Genomic DNA, 20,741 nt, shown 5'->3' with positions numbered 1-20,741 from the left:
GATGAAAGCCAGTTCAGGGGGTGGCACATTTGATGAGCTGGCCATTTGTTTCACTAGATTTCAGAGAATTTTCTTAGATCTTGGAAAAGTATGAAAGTTCCAAAAATGCAAATAATATACGCAAACTTTTAATATAAGATGACATGCCAAAGTGCCCTTGGTTTTTCTCCACCACACCACCATAAATGTGTCTCATCTCATTCTTCTCAGTGGACTGTGCTGTTACCGGAAAGACATCATATAATTTACTTCTGTGCTTCTGAAAATACATGTGAGAAAGGTTCATGGTTTATTTATGTATGGGTATGTTTATTTAGTTTCTGATATATTTTGGACTTCTGTTTCTGTAAAATTCATAATACTTGTGATTCATCCAGTGCGTATGTCAACCTTCAACACTTTTGTATGTTGTAGAGAGTAGTCTTATTTTGCCCATTTATCTGTGAGGCCCATCCACATTATATTTATATAAACATGCAAACCATTTACTAGAAATAAGGAAGAAATACTCAAAAGTATTATAGGCGTCATTTTTGCAACTGGTCTTGTGGTAATTGCTGGTTTTTGTAACTGTCTCTTTTCACTACCTATTCCATATTTTCTTTGTCCTTGGCAAGACCTCATCTAGTTGTGATCCTTTACCTGCTGTGTCTGTCCCTGTAACCCCAGGAACTACTGTATCAGATAAGTCATATGGCCCAAGTGACAGAGAAGCTTGCAGGGCACCCTGAACCTGTTGTGAAGCTGTTATGGTTTAGATGTGAGATGTCCCCCAAAAGCTCACAAGTGAGACAATGCAAGAAGGTTCAGAGGAGAAATTATTGGGTTGTGAGAGTCTTAACCCAATCAGTGAATTCATCCCCTGATAGGGATTAACTGAGTGGTACTGAAGTAGTAGGGTGTGGCTGGAGGAGGTGGGAATTGGGGCATGGCTTTGGGGTATATATTTTTATCTGGTGAGTGGAGCCTCTCTCTCTGTCTACTTCCTGATCAACATGTGAGCTGGTTCAACTCTTCTGTCATAATGTTCTCTCACCTTGAGCCCTGAGGATTAGAGCCAGCCTTCTATGGATGAGACCTCTGAAACCAGAAGCCCTCAATAAACTTTTCTCCTCTGTAGTTGTGCGGGTCACATCATTTAGTCACAGCAGCATGAAGCTGAGTAAAATGGGAGCCTTCTCTTGTTGAGGGCTCAGCTCATAACCACTTATCCAGTCACACAATAAATGGTCCAAATAAGGAACGTGTTGCCTCCAAAATCTAGAGAGGCCTCCTAGATGTTGTACCTTCTTGTTGGTTATAGGAGGGACACATGTGTGAATATCTCATGAGGTCCCATTCCAATGGACTCTTGGAAATCCCATTGAGGTAGAAGGCCCAGGATTTCTGTTGTATTTATTTCCCACCCTTTGGAGCACAAATATCTTATCAATAAATAGGGTTATTCCCACTTCTTGCTCACTAGACCCAATTGGCATAATGTCCTTGTTTGGGATGAAGGTTATGTTCCTCTCTCCTACCTATAATTCCTATGTTAAAGCCCTAAGTCCCAGTGTGACTTTATTTGGAGATAAGGACTTTATAGAAGTAATTCAGATTAAATGATGTCATATTATGGGGCTCTATCTCATGGAATTAATGTATTTATAAGAAAAAAAACAAGCTATTACTCCCTGTCTTTGTATGAACACACTGAAGAAAAGTCATGTGAGGACAGAGAAGGCAGCCATCTGGAAACAGGAAGAGAACCCTCATCAGAAACAAATTTATTTGCACCTTGATCATGGACTTTTAGCCTCCAGGACAGTGAGAAAACAAATTTCTGTGGCATTAACAAGTTAACAAGTCTGTGCTATTTTTGTTATGGCAGCCAAAGTGAATAAGTACAGCCATCAGTATAATGGGCCAGGGCCATAGCTTATGGGAAAAGATGATTAAAATACCTGTGAACTGAACTATGACGTAGGGCCTGAGAGTTCACGTACCCCTGAGGTAGGAGAGGGAGTGAGCTGTCCTCACCAGCTGAAGGCAAACTGCTTCTAGTAGGCCCAGCAGGGATGAAGAACAAGTCATCGTCCAGATCAATACCAGAAGATGGGTTCATGTGCCCAAGAATGAAGCCACATCTAATATAATAGCTGCGATGGGAGTCGCCACCTGGGTAACTTGCAATAATCCATTGTCACTCTCTAAGATCCATCTTTCTTCTGCACAGGTCAAATAGATATTTGAATGGGATGTGGTGGGAAGTAACCCTTCTGCATCTTTCAAGTTCTTGAAGGTGGCACTATGCCCTTAAATTCTTCCCAGGAGTGTTGTATTGCCTTTGGTTTACTATTTTCCTAGGTACAAGCAGTTGTAATGGCTTCCTTTTGACCTTTCCTACAATAGAGGCCCATTATTCATAGGTCAGGGAACCAATATAGGGATCCTATAATTTTCTCATATGTTTATTCCAATTGTGCTTTCCAGAACTTAGGAAATAATTGCATGATTGGATTGGGACTCCATTGGACCCACTTTAAATAGGACCTGGGCTTAAACTTGATTATCTGGTCTCCATAAGTTCTGACTTTGACTGGGGGGACCACAGTGATATTCTGGGCATCCTGGAATTAGTGCCGGTTTAGAGAGAGTGTTAAGTAATCCACTAAAACAGTCTGATTACTTCCCTTTTGGAGAGCATAATCATATTGTTAAAAGGCCACAGATTCCTTTGAAATGATGGGAGAGATATTAACTGTATAAACTTTTGGCAGTGTTGCAAGGTTATTTCTCAGGGAGACTGGTATAGTTTGGATTTTCAATGTCCCCCAAAAGTCCATGTGTGGGAGGCTTAGTCCCAATTCAAGGTGCTGAGGTAGGTGGTGAAACACTTAGGGGGTGTGTCCTAGTGGAATACTTAGGCAATTTCAAGTGTGCCCTTGAAGAAGGTATTGGGACCCTGGCTTCTCCTCTGTCTCCCTCCTTACTTCTCAGCCGCCGTGAGGTAAGCAGCTCTGCTCCACCATGTACTCCTACCATGATGCACTGCCTCAACATAGTCCCAAAACAATAGGTCAACTAACTAACTATGGATTAAAGCCTCCAAAACTGTAAGCCCCCCAAAACTTTTCTCTTTTAAGTTGATTATCTCAGGTATTTTGTTACAGTAATGGAAAGCTGACTAACACAGAAAATTGGCACCAAGAAGTGGGTTGTTGCTGTGATGATGCCTGAAGTGTGTGGAGGAGCCTTTGGAACTAGTTATGTGGGAGGAGTTTTGAAAAATCTGGAAGAGCAGACTAGAGAAAACCTAGAATGTTATAAATAGGACTTAATGGGAAATTCTGGTGAGAGATCAGAAGACCAGATGCTGATAGAAATGCAGACAGTAAAAATTCTGTTCATGAGGTTTCAGATGGTAATAAGGATGCCACTGGGAATCGGACACCATGCTGTCATTTTTATACTGTTTAAAAGAATTTGGCTGCATTACACCCATGCCCTGTTACTATGTGGGAGGACTGTCTGTCTGGCAGAGGAAATTTCAAGGCAGCAGAGCATTTAGCAGCAGCATGGGTATGACTGGATGATTTCAGCCAAATTTATTATGAAAATCAGGAGCAAAAAGAAACAGAGTGAAAAATTTTGGAAAATCTGCAGTTGGCTGAAAAAGGAGCACAATTAAAGGTGCTGCCAAGGAGGGTGCAGTTGCTAAAGGGATTGGCACCATTAGAAGAAGCCAAGTACTTTACACCAGGACAGTAAGAAAGACGCCTCGAAGGCCCTCAGGAATCAACAGGACCTCACCCATCCCAGCTTCAAAAGTAGAAAGGTGTCAACTTGTTTCACAGAGTTTCTTTGGGGAAGAGAGCCCCAAAGAACTGTGCTGCCCCAGGGCCACCTGGAGAGTTGTTTCCCTGAGATTCATGTCCCAGCTACAGGCAGAAAGGCACTCACAGTCAGCTACAGCCATGGTCCGCACAGGCTGCGGCTCAGCTCTCACGGGTGGGGGCCTGGGGTCATGTGTGTGGTGCTGGATTTGCAGATACGCTGAACGTAAGAGTTGTGAGGTTGGGGCTGGGGCCGTGGCTCAGTGGTAGAGCACTCATCCAGCACGTATGAGGCGCTGGGTTCGATCCTCAGCACTGCATAAAAGCAATAAATAAGTAAAATATGGGAAGAGTTACATCAAAACCATAGGGAGCTGTTCATTCCCTGGGCCCACATCCTGCCATCAGGTACCCACCCCCCACCCCATGCTGGATAGGGGACTACAGAATTTAATGTTTGACCTGCTGGCTTACAATCTTGCTTTGATCCAGTTCCTCGTTATTTTCCTATTATTCCCACTTGAAGTGGGAATGTACCATTGTATCTGGAAGTATATAACCTGCTGTTTGAATATTAGATAAATGTGATTTTCACAGAGGCTCACAGCTAAGAGTTTGCTTTGAGACTCAGAGAAGAATTCAGATATGGACCTGGGAGCATTGCTGGAATAGTTAAGGTTTGGGGGTCTCTTGGAGATGGATTAAATACATTTTTCATTATGAGATGGACATGAGCCTTGGAGAGCAGGGGAGAACAAGCCAACGTACTAAATGTTTGGTTGCCAGCCTGCGGTGCTATTGGGAGGTGTGAAGCCTTCAGAATATGGGGCCTAGTGGAAAGGGTGAGGCCATGGGGTTGTGCCTTAGAAGGGGATATGGAACTCTGGTCCCTCCCTGTCTCTTTGTTTCCTGGCCACCAAAAAGGAAGCGGCTTTGGTCCACCTTGTGTTGCCCACCATTATGTTCTGCCTCAGGCCCAGAGCCACCCAACTGTGGACTGAACCTCTGAAACCATGAGCCAAAAAAAAAAAAAAAAAAATCCTTTTGTTCCTTTTAAGGCAATTAGCTCCAGCATTTTTCCATAATAGTGGGAAACTAACCAAAATCATGTCTGAAGGTGGAAATCCAGGGCTGGAACAGCTGTTCAAAGAGGTCATTAAAAAGCCAGGTTGTCTCTGTGTTCATGCCCAATCATCTTTCAGGCGGGGGACATAAGATACTTTGGGTATATAATGAAATTTCAGCTAATTGATCTGAATGTTAGATAAACAGATGTTAATTTTATTCTTTATATTGTACTGATATTTATGTGCGGCTTTCATGTCTCATGGTTTAAAAATAAAGCTCTTTAGCATTGGGCTTTAGTTCTCATGATCAAGACATGATTGGTGCCACTCCTGTGGCACCAGGGAAGGACAAAGGACAAAGCTGAGAGTCAAAGAATCAGCCCAACTGAGTCCCCATGGATGAGACTTCCCAATAGCCTTTGTTGTCAGCAGGGTGCCACATGGCTGCCCCTGTCCCCAGGGAGAATGGGGCTGAGGTGGGGGGGCTGGGTATTTTAATTGGGTTCAATGCTACCCCAGACTAAGTTGAAGTGGTCTCAGTAAAAAAGCAAGGAACAATGGTAAAATGGAAACCAGCTACGTCATTGGCAAGGTTTGAAGGCTGTGATGGTTGGCTATGGCCATCACAAAATATCGTATCAACTGGGTGGTTGACACAACAGAAATTTATCATCATTTTGGAGGCTGGGAAGCCCAAGATTCAGGTGCTGATCAATTTGGTTCTTGGGGAAGTCTTTCCTCCTGGCTTGATGATGGCTTCCTTCTTGTTGTGTCCGCCCAAGTCTTCTTTTTATAAGGCCACTGTCACTTTGAATCTGGCATGTCCCCATAAGCTCATGCATTGGAAGCCTGGCCTTGAACACAGCAAGGTCCAGAGCTGGGGCCTTTAGACAATGACGGGGTTGTGAGAACTGATGTCATCGGCCAACACGGACAGCTGAATGGACTACGGGGAAGTGGGGTCTAGTTGAGGAAGTAGATCACTGGGGTGGTGGGGGTAGGGGTCCCCTTGCAGGGTTTATCTTCTTCCCAGTCCCTTTCTTTCTCTCTCTGTTTCCAGCTGCCATGAGCTGACAGCTTTCTCTGCTCTATGTTCTTCCATGATGTGTCTGCCTCAGAGTCAGTAACCACGGACTAAATTCTCTGAAACCACCAGCCAAGATAAATCATCCCTCCTCCGAGTTGTTCTTGTTGGGTGTTTAGATCACGATAATGAAAAGCTGACTAACACAGGGCCTCCTTCTTATGACCTCATTTAACCTTAATCTTCCCGAGACCTTACATCCAGATAGAGTTAGCCTTAGGGGCTGGGGCTTCTGCACAGGGATTTGGAGGGGGGGTGCACAATCCAGTCCTTGACAGTAAGCAATGGCACACACCCTCCTCTAACCATACTCGCAGTCCTCTTCCCATCCATCCATCAAAATATCCTCCCAGGGAAGGAACTGATGTTAAGCATTCACATTTTCATTAGAGTTCAAAGGACTTTCCCAGGTCTGCAAGGAAACTCATTTCACTGGCCAATCCTTAGTAAACCTGGGGCGAGCCAGGAGCTGGGACAGAGCAAGGCTCTTGTTTCTGGAAGATTCAGTGGGAACTTCTTCCCCATAATCCATTCACTGGGCTCCTACATCCTTTTCTCTGACTTCTTGAAAGACCCCCCCACCCCATCAGGGTCTGCTACAGTGGTGGGGATCATGCTATTTGCAAACTATATTTATCATTTCCACATTTCTTGGATGTGTGTTAAATTTTATTTTTTCAACTGAGAACTTTTGAGTTTTTATAGACTTTCCCTCATTCCATGATGAGCAGTGTGTGAAATGGGGTGACGAGAGGGATGGAGGAGCTCAAGCCAACTTAATTTCCATAAAGCAAATACCCAAAGAACACCATCTGAGTGATTCCTTTTTCAGATTCTGTTCCACTCAGCTTGGATTCCAGCCAGACTTTGTCCCCCTTCTCCAGGGCCACAATGACAGTCCCCGTTGCATATCTGTAGCCATCACTGGCTTGGGCTTGTTTCTCTCTGATCTGGATACCATTCCTCATGAGACTTATTTTCACAGAACTCTGAAACAGTCCGATGTCAAAGCCAAAATTGTACACACCAGGGTTGGTGCAGCTGAACTGTCCTGTGGTCATGTTATAGTGGCCTTCCTGATTGTACAGAGACTCTTTGAATACAATGGGCTGGAAGAGCTCTGGGGGATGCTCACTCAGCTTCACAGCAAAGGCAGATTTTGGTGGCGATGGACACTTCTCAACGTCTCCAGGAGGACCTTGTAATCCATGCATTCCTGGTAAACCTGGAAGTCCTGTAGTCCAAGACATGCAGATAGAGGGGAAAAAGCAGTTTTGAACTTGTGCCCTTGATGATCAATATATTTCTCTGTCTCCCATCCACCAATTTTCGTTCCATCCTACTTATCCTTAAGATTGAACTTAAACCCTTAACTGGAAGTTTTCTCTCCTACCACAGATTTAGAAACGTCCTGTCCTCCGCGCTCTAGAGCAGTGACACCCTGTGTTTATGTTGATCATGGCCTTACCACACTGAATTGCAATCCCTCCTCAATGCCTGTGCCTGCACTAGGGCTGTACCTTATTAAAATATCCAGCTTGTAGGTAACACTCAAGATATGTTTTCTGAAGGAATAAATATTTGAATTATATCTAACATATCTTTCAGGCAGAAGCACATATTTTCTTTACTACAAACCTTATAACTAAAAATCACTTTCTTTGGGAATTGATGCAGAGAAGAAATTATATTGTGCCATGGTTAAAAGCCACAGGTCAATGGCACAGAAACTCAGGAATGCCATAGTCCTGGGTGACTCCCAAACCTCACTGATGAATATACGGTTTCTTGTACATCTCTATCTGTGGATACCTGCACGGTTAGTGATGTACATGAGCCAGTCCGACACAAACTGCTGCCCCAAGGGTCAACTTGTCCCTCAAGTTGTTCAGTTTTCAGAGATAGTGCTCAGAGTCAAATGGAAATCTCCTGAATCCCAAACAATTGGTCTTTCCATGCCCCATCCTGCCTCTGATGTTTTAGGAATCATTATGACTCTAATGTAAAATATGTGCAGCCACAATGAGCATTACAATAACAATATTTGTAAGAGTTTGTCCATAAGAGTGTTATTCAAAGGGTTTTTTAAAGCTAATTTTTCCAAGTTATCTTGGTTTATCAAGTTAATTATGTGATTGCAATCAATTAAGCAATCAATAGTATTTTGTAAGAGTATATAGTTATGACTGGGTGCTGTGGTACATGCCTGCAATTCTAGTAATTCAGGAAGCTGAGGCAGGAGGATCACAAGTTCAAGGACAGACTTGGCAACTTATCAAGACCCTCAGCAATTTAGTGAGACCTGTCTCAAAATAAAAAAATAAAAAGGACTGGAGATGTAGCTCAGTGGTGAAGTGCCCCTTTCAGTCCCGGTTTAAAAAAAGAATGTAAAGTTATTTCCCTCAACACATGATTGAACTTAAAATTGATAAACAAAGTGCATACATGCATGTTTTCTATGATACACTCTGTAAATTTATTGGGCCCAATCCGATAGTTAGCAATGTAGATTTTGCCTTTAAATGCTTACAGTGAGTTATTTTTCATGTCATGATTGCATGCAGGTGTTGTGGCTGCATGCACCCATGTGTGTGTGTGTGTGTGTGTGTGTGTGTGTGTGTGTGTGCACGCGCGCACATGTGTGCAATTGTAAGATTTTTTTTTCTACCACGGGAATCAATTTGATCTTAATTTGGAATTTATTTCATTTTGTCAATTCCAGCTTAAAAGCTAACTAGTGATACACACTGGTTCTCAGCTCAGCGCTACAACGTGGGTTTGTGAATTCTCACTAAGCTCCAGCTTCACCATCACAGTTCTCTAGCTGGCAAGCACCTCTTGTTATGGAGTCGACTGTGTAGCTGATTGAAATCTTCACAATGTCTATATTTGCCTGATTTTTCCCTTACAAAGCAGAAATTTTAACCTACTATAAACGGCAATCTGCAAGTAGAGTCCCTATCTTGGACTTTTTAAAGTGCAAGCAACCTCTTCCTGCCCGATTTGCTTTTCAGCAGAACGGCGAGGCTTAGGGTGAATGCAGGCTCCTGCACTTCTTCCAAGTTTTTATATACCGAGCGAACTTAATGCATTTTGGTGGGTTACCAGGAATGAACCCAGGGCATTTAACCACTGAGCAATACCCCCAGCCCTTTTTATATTTTATTTTGAGATAGGGTCTTGCTAAATTGCTGAGGCTGGCTTTGAACTTGTGATCCTCCTGCCTCATCCTCCCAAGCTGCTGGGATTACAGGTGTGCACCACTGCATCCAGCTAATGCATGCTTTTGTTCTTGATCCTTTGTTATGCTTAAGATATGAGGTGGCCTCCCCAGAGCTCATGTGTGAGACAATGCAAGGAAGTTTAGAGATTAAATGATTGGGTTATGAGAGGCTTAACCCAATCAGTGCATTAATCCAGTGACATGGATCACTGGGCTGTAACAGTAGGCAGGTAGGTGGCTGGAGGTGGTAGTCACACTGCGGGTATGACTTTGGAATTTATATTTTGTCCCTGGAGAGCAGAGCGCTCTCTCTCTCTCTCTCTCTCTCTCCTTCCTGTTGCCATGTCCTATGCTGCTATCCTCTGCCGCATCCTTCATCATGATATTCTGCCTTCCTTCAGGTTCAGAGCTAAGGAGATGGACATCTAAGGACTGAGACCTTTGAAACTATGAGCTGAAATAAATTTTTTTTCATCTAAATTGTTCTTGTGGGGGTCTTTGGTCATGGCAAAGAAAAAGCAAACCAAAATACCCTACCATGTCATGTGTGGAGACCAACCGGAGCTATGGTCGGGGTCTCTGACCCAGTGGTACATCAAATATCCTGGGAGGAACCTCTGAAGCACTTAGACTATTTGCATCTATTCCCGAACTTCTGATTCCGTAACTACAGGCTGAGGTTTTGACATTCTGATGGACAATCAAGAGTTGAGGAACAGCCCAGAGTCATTGAAAAGAAACACCTGCTTCAACAGTATTGATTGCCAGCCTCACTGGGGAACTCATATGGGTCTACAAACACTACAACCAAAGGGGAAGGGAGTCACAGGGAAATAAGCTCACCTCTTAGACCAGGTGGTCCTACAGGGCCTGGAAAGCCTGGGATGCCTGGAGGGCCTGGGGGACCTTGAGGTTCACAGGGTTCAGAGTTTCCTTTATTGTTCAAATCAGCCAGGGCTGATGTGAGGGCCATGACCAAAATCCAGACGCCTAGAGCAGAGGATTACAGGGAAAAGTTCACACAGATTGGAGGAAAATGCCATTGTTCTTGAGAGACTGTGTTCCTGATACTGTCAGAGACGCAAGCTCTCCCAATCCCATGTGCTCCTTCCTATGACATCAACGCTGGGCATCATCCTAGGCTGCCGCACCCTCTCCAGATGCCCTCTAGATGGCGCACAGACAAGCCTGATCTTTCCTATAGAAATCCAATGTTGATTGTTCCAATTCGTGCTTCTGTTAGTCAGGAAATCATTTCTGGCTGTCACGTTTTAATAATTGATATTGACCATAATGATAAGATATATAGGGTTCTCTTACTTAGGCTTTAGGGTTTCTGGAAACACTACTGAAGAGAATTATCTGTATACCTCCCCTACACCTTGACTTCACAGCTCCCTGATCAAAAAAAAAAAAAAAGTTTTTATTTTGTCGAATCCTGTTTCAATGTCACTCATTCTAAGAAAACTTCCCCGACATCTTTGAAAGAATATGCATTTATTTACTTCTGTATTGTTTCTACTGATTAATTAAACAGTAGAGGGCATTTTCATTTGGGTGCTGTCCTGCCAGAGCCTGCTAATTCTCTGTGGCAGAGGGAATTCTTGACTGCAGTTCTCCACCCTTCCTTCCATCCACACCCATTCCATAGCCTCATCTTGATCAGAGTCCTTCTCTGTCCCTCAACTTGGAGGTTACTTATGTGACTTGCTTTGGTCCAAATCATGGGGTGGAAGGGATCATTGTGAGGTAAATAAATGTAATGAATAATGAACTGTAATATCTTATCACAGTCAGTAAAATAATGAGGGTAGTAAAAGAGAGAACAGGTGCAAGGTGGTGATAAGATGTGTGTGAGGGAGATGTGGCAATTATTTAATGGAGAAATAAACAAACAAACCATCCCACGCAGGATGAGGCACAGGAACACTCAGCTGGACAGAGATGAGAAATCTGGGCAGAATTGATGAAAATAGAGAAAGGTAAACAGTTTTCCAAGTGCTGCCTGAGCATTATGCTCCTGGTTTTGAGTATGAGCATCAAGTATGAAAGTTGAACATATATTCCAAAACCATGCATATAGGATGGTTTCATCATGGGCCTGACATAATTCCTCCATATTAATTTGAGAGTTAATTAAATAATGAGTTTCATTCTTACCCATTTTCACCAGGGCTAAGGCAGAAAGAAAACCTGCACCTTTGACAGAGTTATGGGCATTTGATCTCCCAGATTTAATTCAGTGAAAAAATATTTTTGCATGGAAAGCAAGAGATTGGGCAATGCAAAGCAGTAATGAATTGTAATATCTCATTATCATAATTAGGAGTGGTGAGTGCACTTACCGGCAGCTCTCCTGGAGAGAGCTCCTCCTCTTTGCTGAGGCATTCAGACAGCGTGGGAAGAAGCCTACTGAAAGTGGGCTGCTCACCTCTTTAGTCCCTTTCTCTCACTTGGTTTGATTTTGAAGCTTGATTTGCTGAAGGATGATTTGCTGAAATGAATTCTCTGAATACTTGGTCTTCTGGTCTTTCCTGAGGTGTCCTAGTTGAATTTTAACTAGAGGAAAGTTGCAGCAGTTGGCATTCACAAGGACCACCCTTTATGTGGGTGGTCAAGGCTCTGCCTCCTAATACATGAACCTTGACCCTTTCGTGGTCACTGTTCCAGCTCATCCAGTGGACCTTGCTCCCAACGTTCTGGGTCAACAAAGCATCTGAGCAAAACCAGGAATAGTAGAGAGCTGATCCAACTTTATAATAAAAACTACGCAGGTAAAAGCTACAGCTAATATTTAGACTCACTGGTGAAAACCTGAGTATGCTCTCTTCCTTGGATTGGCAATCAGGTAAGAAGGTTGCTTTTCACCAGTCCTATTCAACATTGTGCAGAAAGGCTTACCTGGTTCAATAAGACAAGAAAAGGAATAGAGATTGGGAAGGAAGAAAGAAAATTGCCTTTGTTCACAGACACGATGATAGTGATGTAGGAGTTTCCCCCAAAATAAATAAAAATACCCCCACAAAATTTCTGGAACCAGTGAGTACAGAAGGATTGCATGATACAGAGTAACATGCAAAGTCAATGGCTCTCCTTTGTACCAGCAAAGAACAATTGGAAGTGAATTTTTTTTTTAAATTTAACGATGGCACCAAAAATGAAATATTCAAGTACAAATCTAACAAAATTTGTATGTGGTGTATACAAGGAAAACTATAAAATGAAATTCCAATAAAACAATCTAAGAAGATATATTTTAAGCTTGTAGGTTGGTAGACTCAATGTGGTGAAGATAATTTTTTCTAAATGGATACATAAATTCAATGCAATACCAACTTAAAATATAACTAATGAATCAGCAACTATTTTATGGATATTAACAAATGGAACTAAAATGTACATGGGAACTTGAATGAGCTAGAGTGGTCAACACAACACTAAGAAGAAGAGAAAAGTAGGAGGACACAGGTTCCCAGATTTTAGGACTTAATATAAAGCTACAGTAAAGAGCATAGTAAAATACCTACAGAAGGAAACGCATACTGCAAAACAGAATAGAGAGTGCAGAAATGGATCCACATAAAACAGCCAACTTACCTTGACAAAGCTACGGCAATTCAACAAACTGCTAGAATAATTGGGTGTTTTATGTAGAACACAAACCTAACACGGACCCTACACTTTTCACAAAAAAATTACTTCAATGCATTACAAGAAACACACAATTAGAAAATTCTAGAAGAAAATATAGGAGACAATCTAAGTGACTTTGGTTTGGTAGCAAAATTTAAAATATAATACCAAAATCATAAATGATGCTGTTTAAAGAATCAAAAGTCCACTGAACCTTGACCCTTGAAAGATGGAAAGAAAATATTGCAAAACCACATCTGACAAATTATACAAGGAAATAATAATGCCACAAGAAAATAAACAACCCCCTGAAAACATGAGCAACATACCTGAATACACATCCCACCAAAGAAGTTGTGGAGATGGTACCTAATCATATATTGAGATGTCCAACAGCATTGGCCAGAAGGGATTGTAAATTAAATTACCAGTGACTATATACTTATCAGAAGAGCTAAAATCAGGGCTGGAATTGTAGCTCAGTGGTAGAGCACTTGTCTACCACATGTGAGGCACTGGGTTCAAACCTCAGCATCACATAATAATAAATAAAGATATATTTTTTTAAAAAAAGAATAGATAAAATTTTAAAAAATAGTTCAATTTCTACCAAGGATGCAGAGCAAAATAATTTTCATTCATTGCTGGTGGAAATGCAATGACACCTAATTTGGGAGCAGTTTGGCATTTATAAAACAAAACATAATCTTAACTACGCAATTCAACAATTATGCTTCTAGGAATTTATTGAATTAATCTGAGCTTTGGAGGATGAAAGGAAATCAATGAAATTGGCAAACAAGAGAGGGAAAAAACAACCATTTGTTCTAAGTTTCTTGTATGAATTTTACCCCTGGGTAGAAATAATAGTAGATGAGACATAAAGTCTCTTTATCAAAATGTTACAACTAACTCATGGAAAAGAATTTATAGAATTAGAATATCACTATTTTAAAACAGCAGTTTAATGATGGTAGGCATCTAGCATCAGCACCTGCTAACGTCACAGAGAGGGACATAATAATACCATGGGTCGTGTTGTCAACGAGGTTGAACCTGAGACTGATCTAAGCCTCTGGATTTGTCTGCTAATGAGTGGATCATGACCTTGAGAACAGGGTCATGTTTTGTACTGCACAATGGATTTGCAACCAAGGACAGCTAGCTTTAGGTCACCAAGTCATAGTAGTGTTTTTCTTATAATAATGTAATAAGGACTTAAAGAGACGACATATGAGGAATAATAACAGCTGGGAAGACATTCTTCTTGTGTGATGTTCTTATTTTAACAACACAATTTATATGTATCACACATTGGCCTTCAAATAATGGTGGTGGCTTGTCCAACAATGATTTACCAATGAGCCCAGAGAAGTTCTTCTGTCTATAAAGATTTCTTATCCAGGGAAATGGTTTCACAGCCCTGGGACTGAGCTTAGATGTAGTGAATAAGTACTCAAAAAATAGTAGGAAAGCAAGGAAAGGCACATTCTAGCATTTTAATTTAAAAAAATTGACAGTCCACATTGTATGTATTTATTGTGTATAATGTGTTTTGAAGTAAATATACACTGAGTGAGGGTTAAATATAACTAGTGAACAAATGCATTGAGGCTGAAAACATGGCTCAGTGGCAGAGCGTAGCATTGTATGAGACTCTGGGTTCCATCTTGAGCACCAAAATAACATCAAATAAACAGAACAATAACAAAAAAAACTATGTTACCACTCGTGGCTATTTTTGTGGTGAGAACTATAACTTCCACTCTCCACAGCTGTCAAGAATACCATATATTGTCAGTGGGTCTCTTGAATGGGTTCTAACTACTATCATCTATGCTTGGAGGCTGGGTTTTACCGATCACAGCTATTTTTCATTACAGACATTCCAGATGGAAAGTCTGGGGTTGATCAAGATGTTACCATCTTCCTGTCCAAAGTCTGGGAAGGTCCTGCTTTGGGTTAATCATTAACCTTGCTGTGGACCCAGGTTGGACCTTCTGAAAATATTTCAATATTGAAGAAATGATTGCAGAACATTTTAAGAGTCCTTGCTACAGGGAAGCCCTCACAGGGACCCAAGCCTCAGGTTCCTGAGCTAAGCAACACAGGAACCTTTTGTACTGGAAGAAGCCCACCAAGAGAACTCGGCCTTTCTACCTGAGAATGACCGGTAGGGACAGTAGGGTTGTGATGCAAGTGGTGGGAGGGTGTGATCCAATCTTCCAGTCCTTGGAAGGAGGTGGATTGGAAATGGCCAGTCTTAATAGGGACCGAAAACTCCAATGTGGATAATGTTGATAACCCTATTATTCTCTACACATTATTTTGGGGGCTGCTGATCTGGGGAACAGGAAAACATGGGAGTAAATGATAGTCCACTCTGCTTTATATTCCCTGTTTAAACACAAGGTTTGTTTGAGAAAAGTAAAGAACAAAACAAAGACAAGCAAATTTTAAAAACCTCTAACTCAGCATCTTGAGATGTCAAGAAGCAGGATCACGTATACCCATTAATTCACTTAAAATTCACTGGAATAATGGCTGGACTGAGACTAGGATTCAAATCCTACCTCTTGTTCTTTCTGATTTTCTTGTTTGGCATTGATAACTATAAATTTGGGGATCTCAGCTTCCTTATCTTTAACTATAGTTTAAGAGCTCATCTCTTACCAAACTTGAATAAAAATTCGATGAAATAATGTTCCTAGCATTGTATTCTGAGCATGATAAGCAATAACTAGTAACCTGTATTAATGATTATTCACTCGATAGTTCAACACTATTTCTTAAGTATTTATTATCTGACAAAGATATGCATAAGAACAGAGATTAACAAACTTGAATATAGTCATAACTGAATTCCAGGGTGGTGGTTCATGATAAAGAAGTTAACAAAAAGGGCCAGCTACAATGTAGGGTTTAACATAAACTGATAAGAGGTACAGCTGTCATTTGAACCCAAACATGTATGAAGTTATTTTGATTGACACAGCTTTAATTCTACCCACACAGATTGTTAGTAAATAATTCTTCTTTGCTTCTTGTTCTAGATGTGTGGAGATTGGCCATATCTGTTCTCCTGGTGAATGTCTTCAATGATCAAGTCGACTGCTATGGACCTCCAGGACCTCCAGGATATCCAGGGGTTCCTGGATTGATGGGGCCCCCTGGTTTCCAAGGTCCCCCAGGTAAGAAAGTCTTTTCTTCTGTTCCTTAATTTCCCTTCCCTCTCAACCTTTGGGTGAAATGTCATGGTTTTCATAGGATTATTCGTAGCAAGTAAAAAAATAGAAAGAATGGAGAGAAAGAAATTGAGGTCCAGCATTAGCTTCAGATAGGGCTTCTTTGGCACAATGCTCATTAGCCCAAATCACAGATCTTATGAAGACTAAGGAATCTGGCCCAGTTCCAGGCTCAGGTGGTGATTGAAGGCCATGCTGCTCCAGAAGGGTAAGTCAAGGTAGGGGAGCTACCAAGAAGATTCATATTTGCAGAGGTGGAAGCATAGATCAGGATAGCTTTTCTAGTTAAGGGGAGAAAAAGGGCTCCCAAGGGCTGAGTAGCACAGCATGCTTGTGAGAAGATGTGCATTTGATTATAGTAATGTCTGAGCCAAGTCCATGCATTATTGGGGGAGCTGGTGCCCAGTAAGCCCTGTATACCCTTGGGTTCTAGATGCACCCTAGATCCTACTCACGGGCTGCACCAGATTCCTAGTGTGCTTCTTGCCTTTGCCAGGTAGGGACACAGTTCTCCAAGGGTTGTCTTCCGACCAGCAGCATCAGCACCTGAAATTCTCTTATAAAATCAAATTTTAGTCTCCACCCCAGGTCTCCTCTGAGAAAGTCCCTGGTGAGCAACCTGTGTTGGAGCAAGCCCCCACGTGATTCTGATGCACGCTGAGGCTCTAGAACTGTGCACAGCGAGGAGGCTTCATGCATTGCTGCTGGCATCTAAATGAGATTGCCAAAAGGGTCCCTTGGAGACAATCCCATGCATTTTGAAAAGTTTCTTATACAGCTCTCATCATCACTGAGCATCCATGTGTCCATATTCTAGGATCAAAGGGACTCAGGTTTTGTGATCCCATGGTTCACTTGTCCTCAGAGAGAAAGATTCAACGTCTTAAATTCAAGGTTAGTGTCATCAAGTAAATGCAGACCCACAGGAGTAGAAATCATAGAAAAATGTCACCATTCTTTTATTATCACATTTTCCTAAGATTTTTTAGGGGACAAAGATCATAGTCCCAACTTAGAGACCAATAGTAGTAATAACAACATCGAATATAACATGGAATGCTAATTAATTCAGGAACAATTAAAAGAGTACTATTAAGGGTTGCTGCATAGTTGAGGAAAGAGATCTTTAAAATTGTTAAGGAACTTGAGTAGAAAAATACTGTTAATAAGTGATAAAATATTACCTCTACATATATATATATATATATATATTAACTTGTGGATGGACACAATGTCTTTGTTTTCTTTATTTATTTTTATGGGTGCTGAGGATCAAACCCAGTGCCTCACGCGTGCAAGGCAAGCGCTCTACCACTGAGCTACAACCCCAGCCCTCTCTACTTATTTCTTGTATAAGCCTGAAGTTCACTCTCTTAGCCAAGGCAGTAACTTAATCCCCGTAGGAGGTTGGTGTAAACTAGTACAATAATTTTGATGGATGTATGACTTGCTCAGATGAAAGTCAAAGAAGATCTAATGGGTAGTAAACTGAGTTTCTGAGCTTTGGACAGGCCACGTTGTGCAAAGTCAAAATCGTGCTGGGGTGCTCAGTACCATCCAGTATGGCATAGCACCCTTGTAATGTCTGCTCCAGGGAGGGGAAAACATAGAGATCCAGGAATATTAGGGAAAATGGAGCAAGTATTGCTTTCTCTATAACCTTGCCCTGAGAGCTCTGTTAGCATTGGTGGAAACTACAACAGGGGTTGCAACTCTGAGATATTGGGATATGCACAGAATCTGGAGAGAAGTGTCTCTCAAATTCAGCAAGTGAACTCCTGACACCCCGAGTGCATTTCTGGGAGGGTACATGCTCCCACGAAGGCATCAGCTTCTCATAGATGGTTCTGTGTTCTTCCTAGGCACTATGGGTATACCAGGACACCCAGGACCAAAAGGGTACAATGTAAAATGCCGCTGCAGAGAGAGGTCAGCCTTCACTGTGAAGCTCAGTGGAAGGCTCCCTCCACCTTCCAAGCCTGTCGTCTTCACAGAGGTCCTGTACAGTGCTCAAATGGACTTGAATGAGACGTCGGGAATCTTTAACTGCAGGAAGCCTGGAAATTACCATTTCAGCTTTGATGTTGAGCTTCACCACTGCAAGGTGAAGGTTGGATTGATGAAGAACCAAGCCCAAGTCATGGAAAAGCGTCAGCTCTCCAAAGAAGAATACGAAAATGTTTCTGGTGCCATGATTATGCCGCTGAGACAGGGGGACAAGGTGTGGCTAGAAGCAGATGTTGAAACAGAGGAACCAAATCAAGCAGAAGTCATTATCTATTTCTCAGGTTTTCTGATTACCTCCTAAAATTCTGAGCCTTGTGTGATTCTTCCACCTGAAAAGAATAAACCTAGTTTCCAGATTTTGAAATTTTGTATTTATTTCTTCCAGCATCTGAGAAATATAATTGTATAAGATAAGGCATCTTTACCCTCATTAGAGCTGGGCCTTGTACCGTCAAAATCAGAAAATTATTCAAGAAACACCGTTTTCACAATCAAGGTCCTTCTTAGACTACCCAGACTAGGGCCCATGGACCCCAATACAAATGTCTTAGGAAAATATACTCAGTGCACACAACCCATGCGATCTCGTTGCATTTCACCCTTTTAAAGAGTTTTTATGTGCCTGGAGACCTTACTTTTTACACCTTCCTCCTTTAAATTATTTATACGTAGGCTCTGTTAAACCTGTTGGCCCTGCTGTAACTTTATCTTTCCAAAGACAGGGCTAATTTTGACCATTCCTTTTCTAGAAACATGGGGATAATCTGAAACACTGTATTAGAAAAGGGGACAGCAGCAAACACAAGGGATGCACCCAGATTTCAGTGGCTGAATGCCATGTGCACCTGAAACCCACAGGTATTTCTCAACAAAGGGTAAAGCTCTTCCAAGAGGTGGGAGAACCAAGATCCTGACTTCGTGTGAAAGGGAGTCTTCTTCCACACATGCTTTGAAGGTCTCCAAGTTCAAAGGAGCAAAAGAGAAAAGAGATAGCAATACCCAGGAGAAATCTGTGAGCAAGGTTTTGGGAGTGGCTCACATTCTATGGCCTGTGTCATATGGGCCAGAGGTCAATTAGGGGCATGGTCCCTCCTAACTCCAAAGTGGAGTTTGCATATGGAACTAAGATAAAGAGGAAAGAGTTTCAGTGAACAGCCAGGGAGCCTCAGATAGAGGTAGAAACAGAGGCAGAAGCAGAGGCAGAGGTAGAGGTAGAAACAGAGACAGAAACAGAGTGAAGATTGCTCATTTGGGTCTATATTGGAAAATGTCCTTGGGGAGAAACAGGCAGACTCTCTGGCTTAATCTCTTTCTTACTTCTCTGGAATCAGACCTTCCTGATTGGTGTCACACTGCTGTTAAGGTGGAGGTATAGATGGATACTTAATCTCAATCTATATCAAATAATCAGATGTTGATGGATTAGGTAGATGAATACAAATAGATATCTCCACCTTATTAGCAATTCAAAGCTAACTCTATGATACATAGATAAATGCCGGGTTTATTTTTCATTTTCTGCATTTCTGGTTGAATTTTACTTATGCTCTTTACAAAGAGATTCCACTTACTCATTTTGGTGGGACTTATTCGGTTCATAAGACACATTCAACTGTAGAGCAAATATAAAATAAAAACTACTTGTGTTTCGTTTTTGTATTTTTCAGTTACGAGGGAAATGAATCACTGAGTTGAAACATTTCTAACATATGTAATGTTGGAGTCTTTTATTTCCTGACATATTGTCCCTGGGTTAAGTTCAAGAGGCTTTTGTTAAATGACAAATCCTAATTGCATATATTTATGCGATACAATGTAACTTTTCCATATATTTATACACTGTGGAATTACTAAATCGAGTAAATTAACCATCATCATCATCTCACATAATTTTTTGTGATGAGAACATGTAAAAATCAACTCTTGAGCATTTTTGAAACGTATGTTATTATTAACTATAGTAACTATGCTAGTCAATTGTTATAGTTTGGTTCTTGAGTGAACCCAAGGCTCAATGTTGAAGGCTTGGTCCCAGCTGGTGGTGCTATTGGGAGGTGGTGGAAACTGGAGAGAGGTGGATCACAGGGGATGCCTTTAAAGGATACATTTTTCCTCTTTCTCTCTCTGCTCCCTGGCTGCCTTAAGGTGAGTATATTTCCTCCACCACACCCTTTCGCCATGATATTCTGCCTCATCTCAGGCCCAAAGCAACAGAGACTAAGGACTGAAATCTCTGAAATTGTGAGTTAAAATACATTTTCCCTTCTACAAGTTGACTGTCTCAGGTATGTCCCTACAGCAATGGCAGGTTGTCTAACATAACAACAGGCCCCTGAAACTTATTCCTGATGTCTGACTAAAGCTTTTATCCTTTGACCCACATCTTCTCTTTCCCCACCTCCAGCCTCCTGGAACCACCTTTCTGTTCTTTACTGCCGTGAGTTGAACATTTTAGATTTCATTTACAAGTGAGATGGTGGAGTGTTTGTCTTTCTGTGCCTGGCTGGTTTACTTGGCGAATGTCCTCCAACTTCATCTGCATTGACACAAATGACAGATTTCCTTCTTTTTGAAGGCAGACAAGTGTTCCATTTTGTGTGTATCCACATTTTTTATACCCATTCACCCATCATGGATACCTAGGTCGGCCGTTGTGGATCATGCTAC

Source organism: Marmota flaviventris, chromosome 3, assembly GCF_047511675.1.
Source record: "Marmota flaviventris isolate mMarFla1 chromosome 3, mMarFla1.hap1, whole genome shotgun sequence".
Taxonomy (NCBI): domain Eukaryota; kingdom Metazoa; phylum Chordata; class Mammalia; order Rodentia; family Sciuridae; genus Marmota; species Marmota flaviventris.
Note: the sequence above shows the minus strand (reverse complement) of the source record.